The 12,770-nt window shown below is 30.0% G+C and overlaps 2 long non-coding RNA genes across 2 annotated transcripts in view; one reads left to right on the top strand and one right to left on the bottom strand.

The window, feature by feature from the left end:
• The window catches only part of LOC149880300 (uncharacterized), a 193,895-nt gene that overhangs the window by 49,798 nt on the left and 131,327 nt on the right, over positions 1 to 12,770 (bottom strand). The window lies entirely within an intron of this gene.
• Positions 5,664 to 12,770, top strand: part of LOC149880299 (uncharacterized) — a 158,079-nt gene continuing 150,972 nt past the window's right edge. Inside the window, exon 1 of the long non-coding RNA XR_016446311.1 lies at positions 5,664 to 5,881. This is a non-coding gene — a long non-coding RNA (uncharacterized LOC149880299). The remainder of the gene's footprint in view (positions 5,882 to 12,770) is intronic.

Below are 12,770 nucleotides of genomic sequence, written 5' to 3'. Positions count from 1 at the left end.
CTTTACACTTCAAATATAGAAAGTGACGAAAGCAATGAATTTGATATTGCTCCTCTAAAAAAGCGACAAAGAAAACCTGCAAAAAATTTTAATGAGTTTCATGACTGTGAACACATCAATATGTCGCCTTCATTTAAAGAAGCAATTCTCATGAGTAAAATCTTTCGAAAACCAAAGAATCTAAAATCAGGTAGTTCGAAAAGTTTTCAGACAAGCCAGGAAAAACGCAGCATTTCTTCGATTGCGGCAAGTGAAAGCTACGAACCAACATTTATTGCAAGCAGCTCTACTAATGCATGCATTAAGAAGTCTGATTCAATAATTAAAAATACAGCTCCTCAATCAAACAATTTAGAAAAGCCTAAAAGTAGTGAAGACTACATCCCTCTCCCATTACCCATAAATACAATAGATGACCTTTGCAAGTCTTTTTTTGGTAATAATTTGTGTATTTTTTTACTATTTTATTATAGTTTTATTGTATATTGTTTATATTTATTTTTATGGCATAATATTAAAAAAGCAATTTAGAAATCAATCAATATGAAATTAGAATTATATTTACCATATTATATTCATGATATCAATTTTACATTTACAGCTTTTCAAGGAAAGTGTCTGCGCTTGATTTCCAGCATGCAATATGAAATCAAGCAGGTTAACCAAAGACTGAACTCTATGGAGCAACGAATGATAACTATTGCGTTATCATCTTCAAGTACTACTAGATCATCAGCAGCTGGTCAAACAATGCCAATTATAAGATGGGAAATTCCTATTGAAACAAATGATGATTTGCTGGCCACAGAGCAGCTATTGTCTGACAAAGACAAAATGAATTCTCTTGTAAGTTATTTATTCTCATATATTCACATATAATATACATTAACATGAACACAGTTTTGTAATCATACAATTAGTATTTGCTTTGAGGTAAGCTAAAGTTATTGTGGAATATAATCTAGTAAAATTTAGTAAAATGTTTTATATAATCAATCTATTCGTGCATATTCTCTATTAGATTCTCAGATTGGTATTACGATTACAATTGGTATTATTTGGTATTGGTATTACGCCGGCCCATCCTGACCGACCATCAACTATGAGATCTCATAGTGGCATGGTCGGTCGGGATGGGCCGGCGGCCCGGATGGTCGGTCGGGTGGTCGGTAAAGAATTTGTAAATCTTTCGTATTAGCAAGGATAATAAGAATAAAACCGGTTTTCAACCAATAGGAAAAAGGATTAACGTAATCTAGAATATCAAAGCTAGGTTTCACAAACAACGCCTCATAACACGCTCCGCACAACTAGCAATAGAACGAAATTCTACAACTTTTATAAAATGCCTAATACAAAAGTAGTAAAAAAATCAAACAAAAGAAAAGAAATACAAAAAGAAGTAATGGAAGCAAAGCTAAAACAAATCAAACAACTAAAAGAACTACTAGAAGACTGCCATAACCAACAACAAGCGTATGAAATATTAATGCAGTTATCATACACAGTTGACGATCTGAAAGAAGGTATGGAATATGCTAAACAAGCAGCTGGTCTTAAACCTTTAACGGATTCAGAGTTAGATAATTTATTAGCGGATGATATGAACCAATTTACATCAGCAATGGCAGAAAATGAACGAATAGAACCTCCGCATAAAAAACAAAAAAACATAATAGAAATATCAGATTCCGAAAATGAAGAGGAAACAACAAATGAAACTGAAACAAAATTAGCAACAGAACTACAAAAAATGATGGATGCAACTTCTATAGAACTAGATAAAACAGTAAGTAATATTAAACTATAATAACTGTTATACATTTATTTAACTCCCTCATAGGAACTTTTTATTTTTAACCCAGGATAGGAACGAGGATTTGATCTCATCCACGCCACCACCGTCGGTAAGCCCTCCGATGCTATATGATATGATTACACCACCAATACATCGTCCTGCATACCACTCAAGCAAAAAACGCATATCAAATGCGAATATGCAGATGGAAAAGCAAGTAAATTTGACGGAAAGGAACATACACACTATTTCCTGACCTTACCGGTTATCAATACCTCCGACAGAAACTTTGATAACCAATCACTTAACATCAGACGAAGAGCTTTCAAGGCAAGAAGATATGGGTGTAAAGGATGTAATACAATCAACACCAGAAGATATGGAAGTAACTGTGAGTCCTGTAAATTTTATATTGAAATTAAACATGTTAATGACCACAATTACTACCTTAACGTCATTAAATATTTTGAAAAAATTGTATAAGCATATAAATAATCATTTAGTAACAAAAGAAGAAGCACCATTACCTATAAACATAATTCGCACTGAAAGTCAAGCCAGAGAGCTATTCATTGAGTATTTAATTACTCACAAAATAATGAATAGCAGGCAATATGACTTAACATTAAAAGAATGCAAAGAACTAAGACTCCTAGAATTAAATATGGCTTCAGGAGAATTAGAATCTTGTAAAAAAACTGTATTCAGACAAAATTATTTACAATATGGTGATAGTAATGTAATATTAAGTAGAATTGTAGAATGTAATGATAAAAGTAGACTTGGCGCAGTCATATATATTTTGCGCAATGTAGCAATTCAAATTTCACTTACTGTAGACCGAATAATAACACTATTAGCACAACTTTTATATAACGAAAATTTAAAAAAAAAGGGATTGATTTTATGCGGAACATCAGATGGTGGAAAATCATTCTTTGCTAACCTACTTTATGCAGGTTTTTTACCTCATGAAATAGGTTACTGGAATTGTCCTATGAGCGCAAATCCATCGCCTTTCCTTCTACAATCGCTAATAAATTTATAGTTTACAGATGTGATGAGTTTATCTTTGAACATGCTGGAGTTGTACAATTAATGAAACAATTGTTAGAAGGTGCGCCCACCTTAACAATCGATATAAAATTTCTTTTTTTTCTCTTAGCAGGTAATGGAATTCAATGGCATTTATTCTTATCGCGTCAATTTGCTTCAACTGGATTCTTAGTTTGTTAGCTTGAGTGTCTTTTAAAACTTTTGTCAAATAAGTTGAAAAATTCTTTCATTGATTATATTCTACAATTCACTTTAAAACAAGATAAAAATTTTTTTATTATAAAAATAATTCTTTAAAACTATTGACTTTCTTTTAATACTTCAAGTTAACCCCCCGTGAATTCATTTTCATTATGTTTGTCATATAAAAAGGAGTGCTTCAGAATAGTTTTTCTGCTTCTTCATTTATCTTTATATCATGGCTCTTCGAAGACCAACAATAGACGCTTTTGACTCACTTTCTTTGACAGAAATAGGAGCAAAATTCAAATACGATATCGAAGCTACAATTCACTGGTGCAGAACTTATGGTTCACTCGCTGAAAGTATGAATTGCAGTGTATGTAACGTGCCCTGCACACAGCAAACAAAGAATGGGTCAGTTGATCAAGTTATTTGGAGATGTCCAGTCAAGCGGTGCAAAAGAACCTTCAACATTAGAAAAGGCAGCTTCTTTGAGAAATCTCACCTACAATTGTGGCAAATATTGGGCTTAACTTAGGCTTGGAGTAGAAGTGCAGGTAAGAGCCGGGGATTATCAATAAGTGATTTAAGGCAAGAGTTAAATATCGGAAACGACAGCACCATTGTTCATTGGAATCAATTTTGCAGAGACATTTGCGTCTCATATTTCCTCAATAACCCTGATCCAATAGGCGGTCCAGGGTGTATTGTTGAAATAGATGAATCTGTTTTTTGTCGAAGAAAATATCAAGTTGGTAGAATAATCCCGCAGCAGTGGATATTTGGTGGGTATGAACCTGCAACGAAGAAAGGCTTTTTGGTTCCTGTCCAGAACCGCGATGCTGCAACATTAATTCCTATCATACATCAATGGACACTTCCTGGCTCTATTGTCTGCAGTGATATGTGGAGAGCATATAATGATTTGCAAGCTCCTGCATATTTACATGGTACCGTTAACCACACCCTCAACTTTGTAGATCCACAGACAGATGTAACAACAAATCACGTGGAAGCTATGTGGTGTCGAGCAAAAGCAAAATTCAAATCAATAATGGGGCCAACTAATCGCGAAATGGTAGCTGATTATTTATCCGAGTTTATGTGGATGCAGAGATTTTCCGAACATCGGTTTTTTCACTTTTGGGATGAAGTTTTAACAGCATATCCTGTTTGATATCCTGTGTGCATCAAACGTAACATACATTATAATTCATAACTAAGGTTGTGTAAATCAAAAAACGGCTATTTTCATAGCCACACAAAATTATTAAGAACATTTTTTGCAAAGAACATTAAGAAAGCCCTTTTTTATTACTCTATGAAAGTTTGTCTTTCCAATTAATTTTTTTCTTTAATAACAAAAAAAAAAAAAATAATCGAAAAAATAATCGTAAATTCTTTTATAAAACTAAATTTCATAAGAAGGAATCGCAATTTCGCAAGAGCGACACGTTTTATAACTTTATAACTCGATCGTCTGCCTGATAGCTCTGGAAAGAACTTACGCGTCTATATTAGCCATTCAAGACAATTTTTTTATAATTTAAATAAACATATACAAACATTCTTACGTCGCGAAAATAAAAATAAAAAACGTCATAAAATATGCGAAGGAATAAAGATATATATATATAAATAATTTCTGTATACAAATCCTTAGAATCTATTCTTCAAGAAAACATAAATAAATACTTGTTATAAAAAAAGGAAAGACTAAACTTGCAATTTTTACCTGGACACTTAAAAAAAACTTTTTTTTTTTAAAAAAAATTAACCTTGAAGTTTTGAAACGCTAAGAACTAAAAATTTATGTATAAAAGTTAAAAAGTGTCCACATTCCATTAGATTCCTCATCCCTTTTTTAACATATACAGAAAATTTTATAAAAATTGGATGTGTTTTGGTATTAAGGAATCCTAACCTCCAAAAGCTTCGTTTTAAAAAAACGTTCCCGCTTCAAGCTTTTTTCTTAAAAGTGGTCTTAAGATATGGATAAAATTTAAATGAAGCCATATAATCCATAGTACTTTTTATACTTGGCTGTAAAGAGGTTGAGTAACACTAACTGATTCAAAAAACCTCAAGGTGTTTGCTTAAGCATACAAAAAGATATAAGAGAGTAAAGTTCATGAAAATTTCGTGTTTTTTGTCAAACGTCAGATGTTTTTCGTTGAGCCGTGGAATCGATATCTATAATATAATTACTACAGAAATGCTTAATGTTTAACGTCGTTTCGTCATTAGTTCCTAGGCTTTGAATTAGTTACTAGGCTTTTGAAGAGCGCGTTCTTCAAATGCACGCGGGCATTGGAGAAAGATCTTTTGAGCGAGTTAAAACTTTTTTCCTTTTGAAATTTAATTATTAGTTTAGATATATTACATAAAGAATCATCTTAATCAATTATATATCATATTATAATTGAAGTAAGTATATGAAATAGTTATATACACATTTTTATCAGATAAAGTAGAAAGAATTAAAATTTTTATTAGATAAAGTAGAAAGGATTTAAAGTAGAAAGGATTTTAATTTTTTAAATCGTTCAGATTTTGTTTGGTTTAGTTTTTCTTTTAGCAGTTTTATTTTTATTATTTTATTATTTAGAAAGAAAATAGGGGTATGGATGTTATTTAAAGTTATACTAATGCTATTTCCATAAAAGGGTTATTAATACTTTGAAATTTCTGTGATGCTATTAACTATTTTTGTTCTTTTTTAGAAAATTTAGAAAAATAAATTAAACTTTTGTGCCAACACTGACATGGCATGTCACATGTTATTGTATGTAAAGGTTAAATTTTGTTAAGAGGATTACAGTTCTTATGAAGAAAAAAAAGAAGGTAAAAAGTATTGTTTGTAAATATATATTTTGTATCTTTTTAAATTTTCTCGCATCATTTTTAAAATTTTTGTTTGCACACGTTTATTGTTTGCATATATGCTTTTTTGATATGTATGTGTATGTGGTAATTCATAAATTATTTTGTAAAAGCTAACATGAAATAATAGTATTTTGCAACAACTACTCTGGTAAATCACTACAGCTTTTCTCTATAATGTACACTAATTTTCATTTTTGTATGTAATATTTTTCTTATTTACTTACTTATTCATTACATTTTTTATTTTAGATTTATCAGATGATGTATTTATGTGGAATAGAAGAACGTAATATTGTAAAGTTTTGTGAATTTTTTTAAAACGTTTACTAATTATTTTATCTATTGTTAAAAATAATTAATTGGTATTTTAATTCACTGAACTCTTTGCTTTAAAATTTTCTATGAGCCAAAACAATGTTTAGCTGTATAAATGCAATTTATTTATATCTCAATATCTGTTTATACTTTGGCTCCTTGAAGCATTTTTTATTTTGCTTTTTAATTAAAATATTTTAAATCTATTGTAATGTCTTATAAATTAAACTAAAGTGTACTAAAAGCCAACATGTAATAACTTTATAAAACAACACCGACAAGCTGCATCATGACAGTTTAAGTATTAAGTATAACAACAAGTCACCAAAACTCAGGTATATCATTTCCAGTTTTTTTGTTTTTTTTTTGGTTTTTTCTTTCTATGTCTACTTATGATACAATTTTTTATTTAGGCTTATCGTATGACGAATTAATACAATATAAAAGATCAAAGTTTACATTGTTTTAAATTTGTTTTACAAATGTTTGATTGTAAAATAACTTTTTTTTGTTTGAAACGTATTTGTACTCAAATGCTTAATTATTTATAATAAATTTGTTAAATTGTGTACATTTAATGTTTTAAAGGCTATCATCTTTTATAAACACATGTAACAAGTGTATACCAAATAATAAATAACTCATGTATAAATTACTTTCGTTTTACATTAATTTGATTAATAAAAATTCAACAATATTTTAGCTTTACTTTTTCGTCTATTTAAAGCATGTTAACACGTTGTTATTTTGTGATCAGTAACTAAAAATGTAATGTTGAAATAAGTAATGTAGACGCATATTGCTTTGCTTTACATTGATAACACTTATATAAATTGTAAATTACTATGTTAAATAATTGGTAAATTATTATACCTCTGCATAGTTTGATTTTATTTTTACAGATGGTTTGATTTTTTCAATTTAAAGGCGTTTTTCTAAAAGGGTATTAGTTAAGGTTTCGCAACTTTAAATTGTGGAAAACAGCCACTAAAAATTAACAGACCGACCATAACCCGTATTACGGGTTGCTTATTGCTAGTTTATATTAAACCAGAAAAAATTCCTTATAGTAAAAACCAGGCTGGCAATGTTTTGCGGTTAAAAACAATATCAACCGTAAAGTTAGTGAATTCAAGATGGCGAATATTAGCGATTATTAGCGATTTGTGGTATGTTTTTGTACTTTCAACATCAGATTAGTGCACTTTCCGATTTTGAGACCCATGTTTTTATACGATTCCTAATCAGCATAAAATTCTCTGTCAGAATCAATCATAAAATTAGGGGGGTGGGGGGGGGGAGAAAGTGGAATAGCGCCATGTATGTATGTTTGTATGTATGTATTTATGTATTTATGTATGTATGTATGTATGTATGTATGTATGTATGTATGTATGTATGTATGTATGTATGTATGTATGTATGTATGTATGTATGTATGTATGTATGTATGTATGTATGTATGTATGTACTTCCAGCATATGCCAAGTATATTACACAGAAAATGAATCATAAAAATTAGAAAAGATTAAGTGAAACATTAAATTCATTTTCAAGTAAAAACCAAAAACAAAAAGATAAACATAGCAACAAGACAACTGGTTTAACATATTTTTATGTAAAACTTTCAAACTAGAAAATGATTTTTGTTTTGCTTGAAGCAGCTGCAAAATATTTAAAAATCTAAAACTTCATGTCAAATAAAAAGTAAATTTGATCAAATGGTTTCACCCGACAAAAAAAATCTTAATTACTCTTATTGAAATTATTGCTCAAAGTGCCGTTAACGATGATTGCTTCTTTTAGTCGTGTTAAGGACGACGCCGGAAGGTTATAAAAAACGTCGGATTTTCTAATCGTACCACAAATCATTAATTGTAAAATTGTAAAATAAAAATTATGGAAGTGTACAAAACAGAACATTACTGGAAAAGATGTGCGTAGAGATCATTTTGTTTATTTTTTAAGATATTCTCCTCTTTCAGAAAAGACAAAATCTGTCATAACCCATAACGTCGTAAAAAATTAATATTTTAATTTTTAACAGCTTTTGCCTGGTAACGTTCGTTTTAGTGAATTGTTTGCCAAAAAAAGTTATGCTCATAAGAAAAGTTTAGTGGTGCAACCAAACACTCATATAAGCGAGACATGCCTTAAATCACCCGAGTTGCAAAAGACAGCATTTTCGAAGTATTTTTAATATAAAATCAAAACATTATTTAATGGATGATTTATGCCCACAGAAACGTGATTTTGATATCCCTAATCATAATATTTCTATTTGCATTTATTATGTAGTGTGAATGAGAGATTAAAGTAACGTGAAACGAAACTATCTACAAAGTGTGTTCCGAATTAAACTTAATTGTTTTTTGTGAACTTTTTGATTTAAAAATAGCTGTGCAGAATATGCAAACATAGTGAAAATTACTTGTTAATATAATATTTAATAATAAAATGAATGCTTAACTGAGGAAAGAAAATTCAACAAGCATTTATAAGTCTTTACTTTGAAATATAGTTGAAAATGTATTTTTTATTTCATAGATTAGCCCTTTATTTCATTGATTAGCCTTTTATCAATTCCAAGTTAGAAACTTTAAAAATAACACTTAGCAAAATTGAAATATCTTCTCTCAACCCTCGTATGTGCATGATTTTTTTGGTTTTTATTATTTATAAGGGGCTTCTAAACAGTAAATCATTAACAGAAGTTGCACACACGAGGGTTGGAAATTGGGGCGAAAGCAAACACCAAGGGTGGTATACCTCTTTATTTATTGAGCTGAAAATATGTAGAAGTGTTGTTAATATGATTGGTATTTGTCCTGATTGCACCTCAAAAATTACTTTAAAACTTATAAATGAAAAACACCAAAGATTTGCTAACAATATGTGTTTAATATGTTATAAATGTAATTTGACAAATGATTTTTATACTTCATCGTTTATTTCAAAAAATAGTAATATAAAACTTCGAGGAAAAAAAAATTTGATGTTAATACTACTGCTTTTCGTGAAATTGGTCATGGTTTCGAAGCCATTAAAAAGTTTTCAACTCTTTTGAATATGCCCTGATTAATGTCAAAAAACTCCTACTGTTATATTAATAAATCTGTTTATCAAGCATATGCAGACTGAGCTAATAAAAGCATGAAAAAGTAGCTAAGGAAGTGAGACAAATTACAAAGCCTGATTAGAATACAGCTGAACTACTTGAAAGTGGTATAGCAATTGATGGAATCATGGAAAAAAGAGGGTATAATTCTTTGAATGGATTAGTTACTGGCATGGCTCGTGAAAATTATAAGGTTTTGGATGTTCAGGTTTTTTTCAAATTTTGTTTTGGTTGTTCAAAGTGGGAAGAAAATTTTGGATAAGATTAATTCAATTAATTGGAAAGCAGAACGTATATGCCAAATTAGTCATATGACATCATCAGGGTCAATGGAATCTCAAGGCACAGTTAACTTCGATATAAGTTCGATTGAAAAATATAATTTGAGATATTTGCACTTATTTTGCACTATTGGAGATGGTAATATAGATTCCTTTAAAAGAGTGTTATATTCAAAACCATATGGTGAAATTGCACCCAAAAAATTGTAATGTATAGGACAGGTACAAAAGAGACTTGGAACAAGATTGAGAAAGCTTCGCGGTGATATTAAATCTGTAAGACTTGCTGATGGAAAAAATATAAGAAGAAAGAGAAGATTAACTGAAAGACTCATTAACAAAGTGCAAAACTATTTTGGAATGGCAATCAGACACAATCATTAGTTCATTGGTAAAATTATAGGTCTTTCAATTATAACTATTTTTCTGAATCTGTTATTTGAAATATAACTAATTTTAAACTGCATTTTGAGACATATTAAAATAAAAATTTTGTTTAGCAGTGTGCTTGTTAGAGTACAGTTTTTGTGTCACTTAAATAATTTTCTGTGATTTTCATATTGCCTTAAAGTTTGTTTCTAAAGCTTTTAAATGGGAAATAGTAAGAATCTGTTACGAGGAAAGAAACGTCATATATTGTTTTATATAAAGAAAACAACTCAGTTTCTGAAAAGGATAACACTTCTAAATTCAATGGCCGTAGAGGAGCTAGAATTAAATCCAGATTGCAATCAGGTTTTTGCTGATTATGAGAACTATAACATGACCATAAACTTTACACTCTTGAAGTTATTTTTAAATGACTGTTTCTGTTCTCCAGAGTGTAGATCAAATGATTTTAGTTTGGTTGACCAGCTTTCATCTAAAATGGGATGTGTGCATAAGTTAAGTTTGACTTGTAATGTATGCAAATATAGTAAAGAAATGTATACATACAATGAATGTGTTAATATTCATTGAGTTCAAGGTCGAACAAAATTTGAAACAAAAGTTAGAGATGTGGCTGCTTTTCGAGAAGTTGCCAGGGGACACGAATCATTAGTTAATGTTTCACGCTATATGAATGTTTACAATTCAGCGCAAAACTTATAATTCCATTTCAGAATCTTTACATGAAGCTTATGAAAAAGCTGCAGAACAAAGTACGCGAAAAGCTACTTATCAGATAAAAGAAAATTTATTTTAAAAGCTTATTAACCCATATCCATTATGTTGTGTTTCAGTAGATGGAAAATGGCAGAAACGTGGATTTATCTCGATGAACGTAATTGTCACAGCAATAAACGCAGGAAAATGTATCGACATTCATGTCTTGTCAAAATATTGCGAAAAATGCACAACTTGTAATGCATTGAAAATTAATATTAACTTTAATTATGGTAAAAAAAGACATGATCACTTATCAAGTGGAAAATATTCTATAAATCAGAAAAATCTTCTTGCTCAATGGAAGCAATAGGTGCTATCGAAATATTTCCATGTTCAATTAAAAAGCATGGTTTAACTTATAATCAATATCTTATAGATGGCGACACCTCATCGTATAAGGAGGTAGTTAAAACCATATGAGAAGTACGGTATCATTCCAGAAAAGTTGGAGTGTGTAGGTCATGTCCAGAAACGTCTTGGGACAAGACTAAGAAATCTGGTCAAAGAATATAAAGGAACATTGACAACATTATCAGGAAAAGGGAAATTAACCAAAAAACACATTAATTCAATGCAAAATAACTATGGAATGGCCATACGTAGCAATAAAAATGTATATACGGTATGAGAAAGTCTATTTTGACAATAATATGACATTGCACTGAGTTTGATAATAAATGCCACCAACAATTTTGCCCAATAGGTAGTGCGAGTTGGTGCACCTACAAAAAATTGACATATAGACCAAATATAAATCTCCCAATGTGGATCCACCCAATACTTCACCCTGCTTATGTGGAATTGTCATCTTAGGAGGTGTTAAAAAAGTGTTTTCATGGTCAAACTCAAAATTCAAATGAGACGCTGAATCATATAATTTGGAACAAACGTCCAAAAAATATTTATGTCAGTAGAACCATATAAGAACTCGTGATTACTCAGCAATATTGGAATTTAATGAAGGATCTTATGTAGTAGACGCAGAAAAACAAGAGCAACTAAAAAAGGATTTATTGATAATGAAGACCAAGCAGATGTAACACACAGCTATTCTGCAGGAGCTTTTTAAGATAATTTTTAAAATAGTTTTTATGACACTTTGAATTTGTCTAAAAGGCAAAACAAAATCGAAAAAATTAACAACTTATGATAAAATGTTCACACAAATGAATTAAAATCGGGCGCTACTCGACTTTCTCCCCCCCCCCCTAATTTTATGATTGATTCTGATAGCGAATTTTATGCTGATTAAGAATCGTATAAAAACATGGGTCTCAAAATCAATGGAAAGTGCTCTAATCTGAAGTTGAAAGTACAAAAATATACGACAAATCCCTAATATTCCCCATCTTGAATAAACTAACTTTACGGTTGGTTTTATTTTCAAAAGCAAAAAATGCCAGCCCGGTTTTTATAAGAAAAATTTTTTTTTTTGGTTTAATATAAACGGCTAAGATCCTTCGAGTATACACATTTTCTTTTTTTTTTTTAAATAAGAAACTTGTTTTATAAAAAAGTAGTACTTTAAGCCCCCAAAATCTTAAGAAACTATTAGTACTTAAAAACTTTTCGATAAGAAACTTATTTTATTAACATTCGAGGAACATTTCCTAATTTGTGCTCTGTTCAGGCACAAACCTTAGGATTACATGACAGTGATGGGATTCAAGCTATTTTAACTGACAATAAAACTTGATAACATCTTTTCAAAGTTCATTTTATACACTTTTTCTCACTTTCCATAATTATACAACTTTTAGTACTTTTTAGCATTAGAGTTGAAAAAAAGTACTCTTGAAATAAGAGACTTTCTAGTACAAGCTCAATTGCTTCGTTTCTTATGTGTAATCGGACTGAAAAACTAGCTCTAAAGCGTTTTACTCTTGTGACATGATTCCTTTTTGTAAATTTTAAATTTATAAGAGAATTTACGACAATTCTCAGGTAATATTAAATCTTTAATAATAAATAAAGAGTAATTTAA

Source organism: Hydra viridissima, unplaced genomic scaffold (genome assembly GCF_058129835.1).
Source record: "Hydra viridissima isolate aposymbiotic clone 2 unplaced genomic scaffold, HvirCarnegie_v1 scaffold_13, whole genome shotgun sequence".
NCBI classification, from domain to species: domain Eukaryota; kingdom Metazoa; phylum Cnidaria; class Hydrozoa; order Anthoathecata; family Hydridae; genus Hydra; species Hydra viridissima.
Note: the sequence above shows the minus strand (reverse complement) of the source record. Positions and strands in the feature narration are given on the sequence as shown.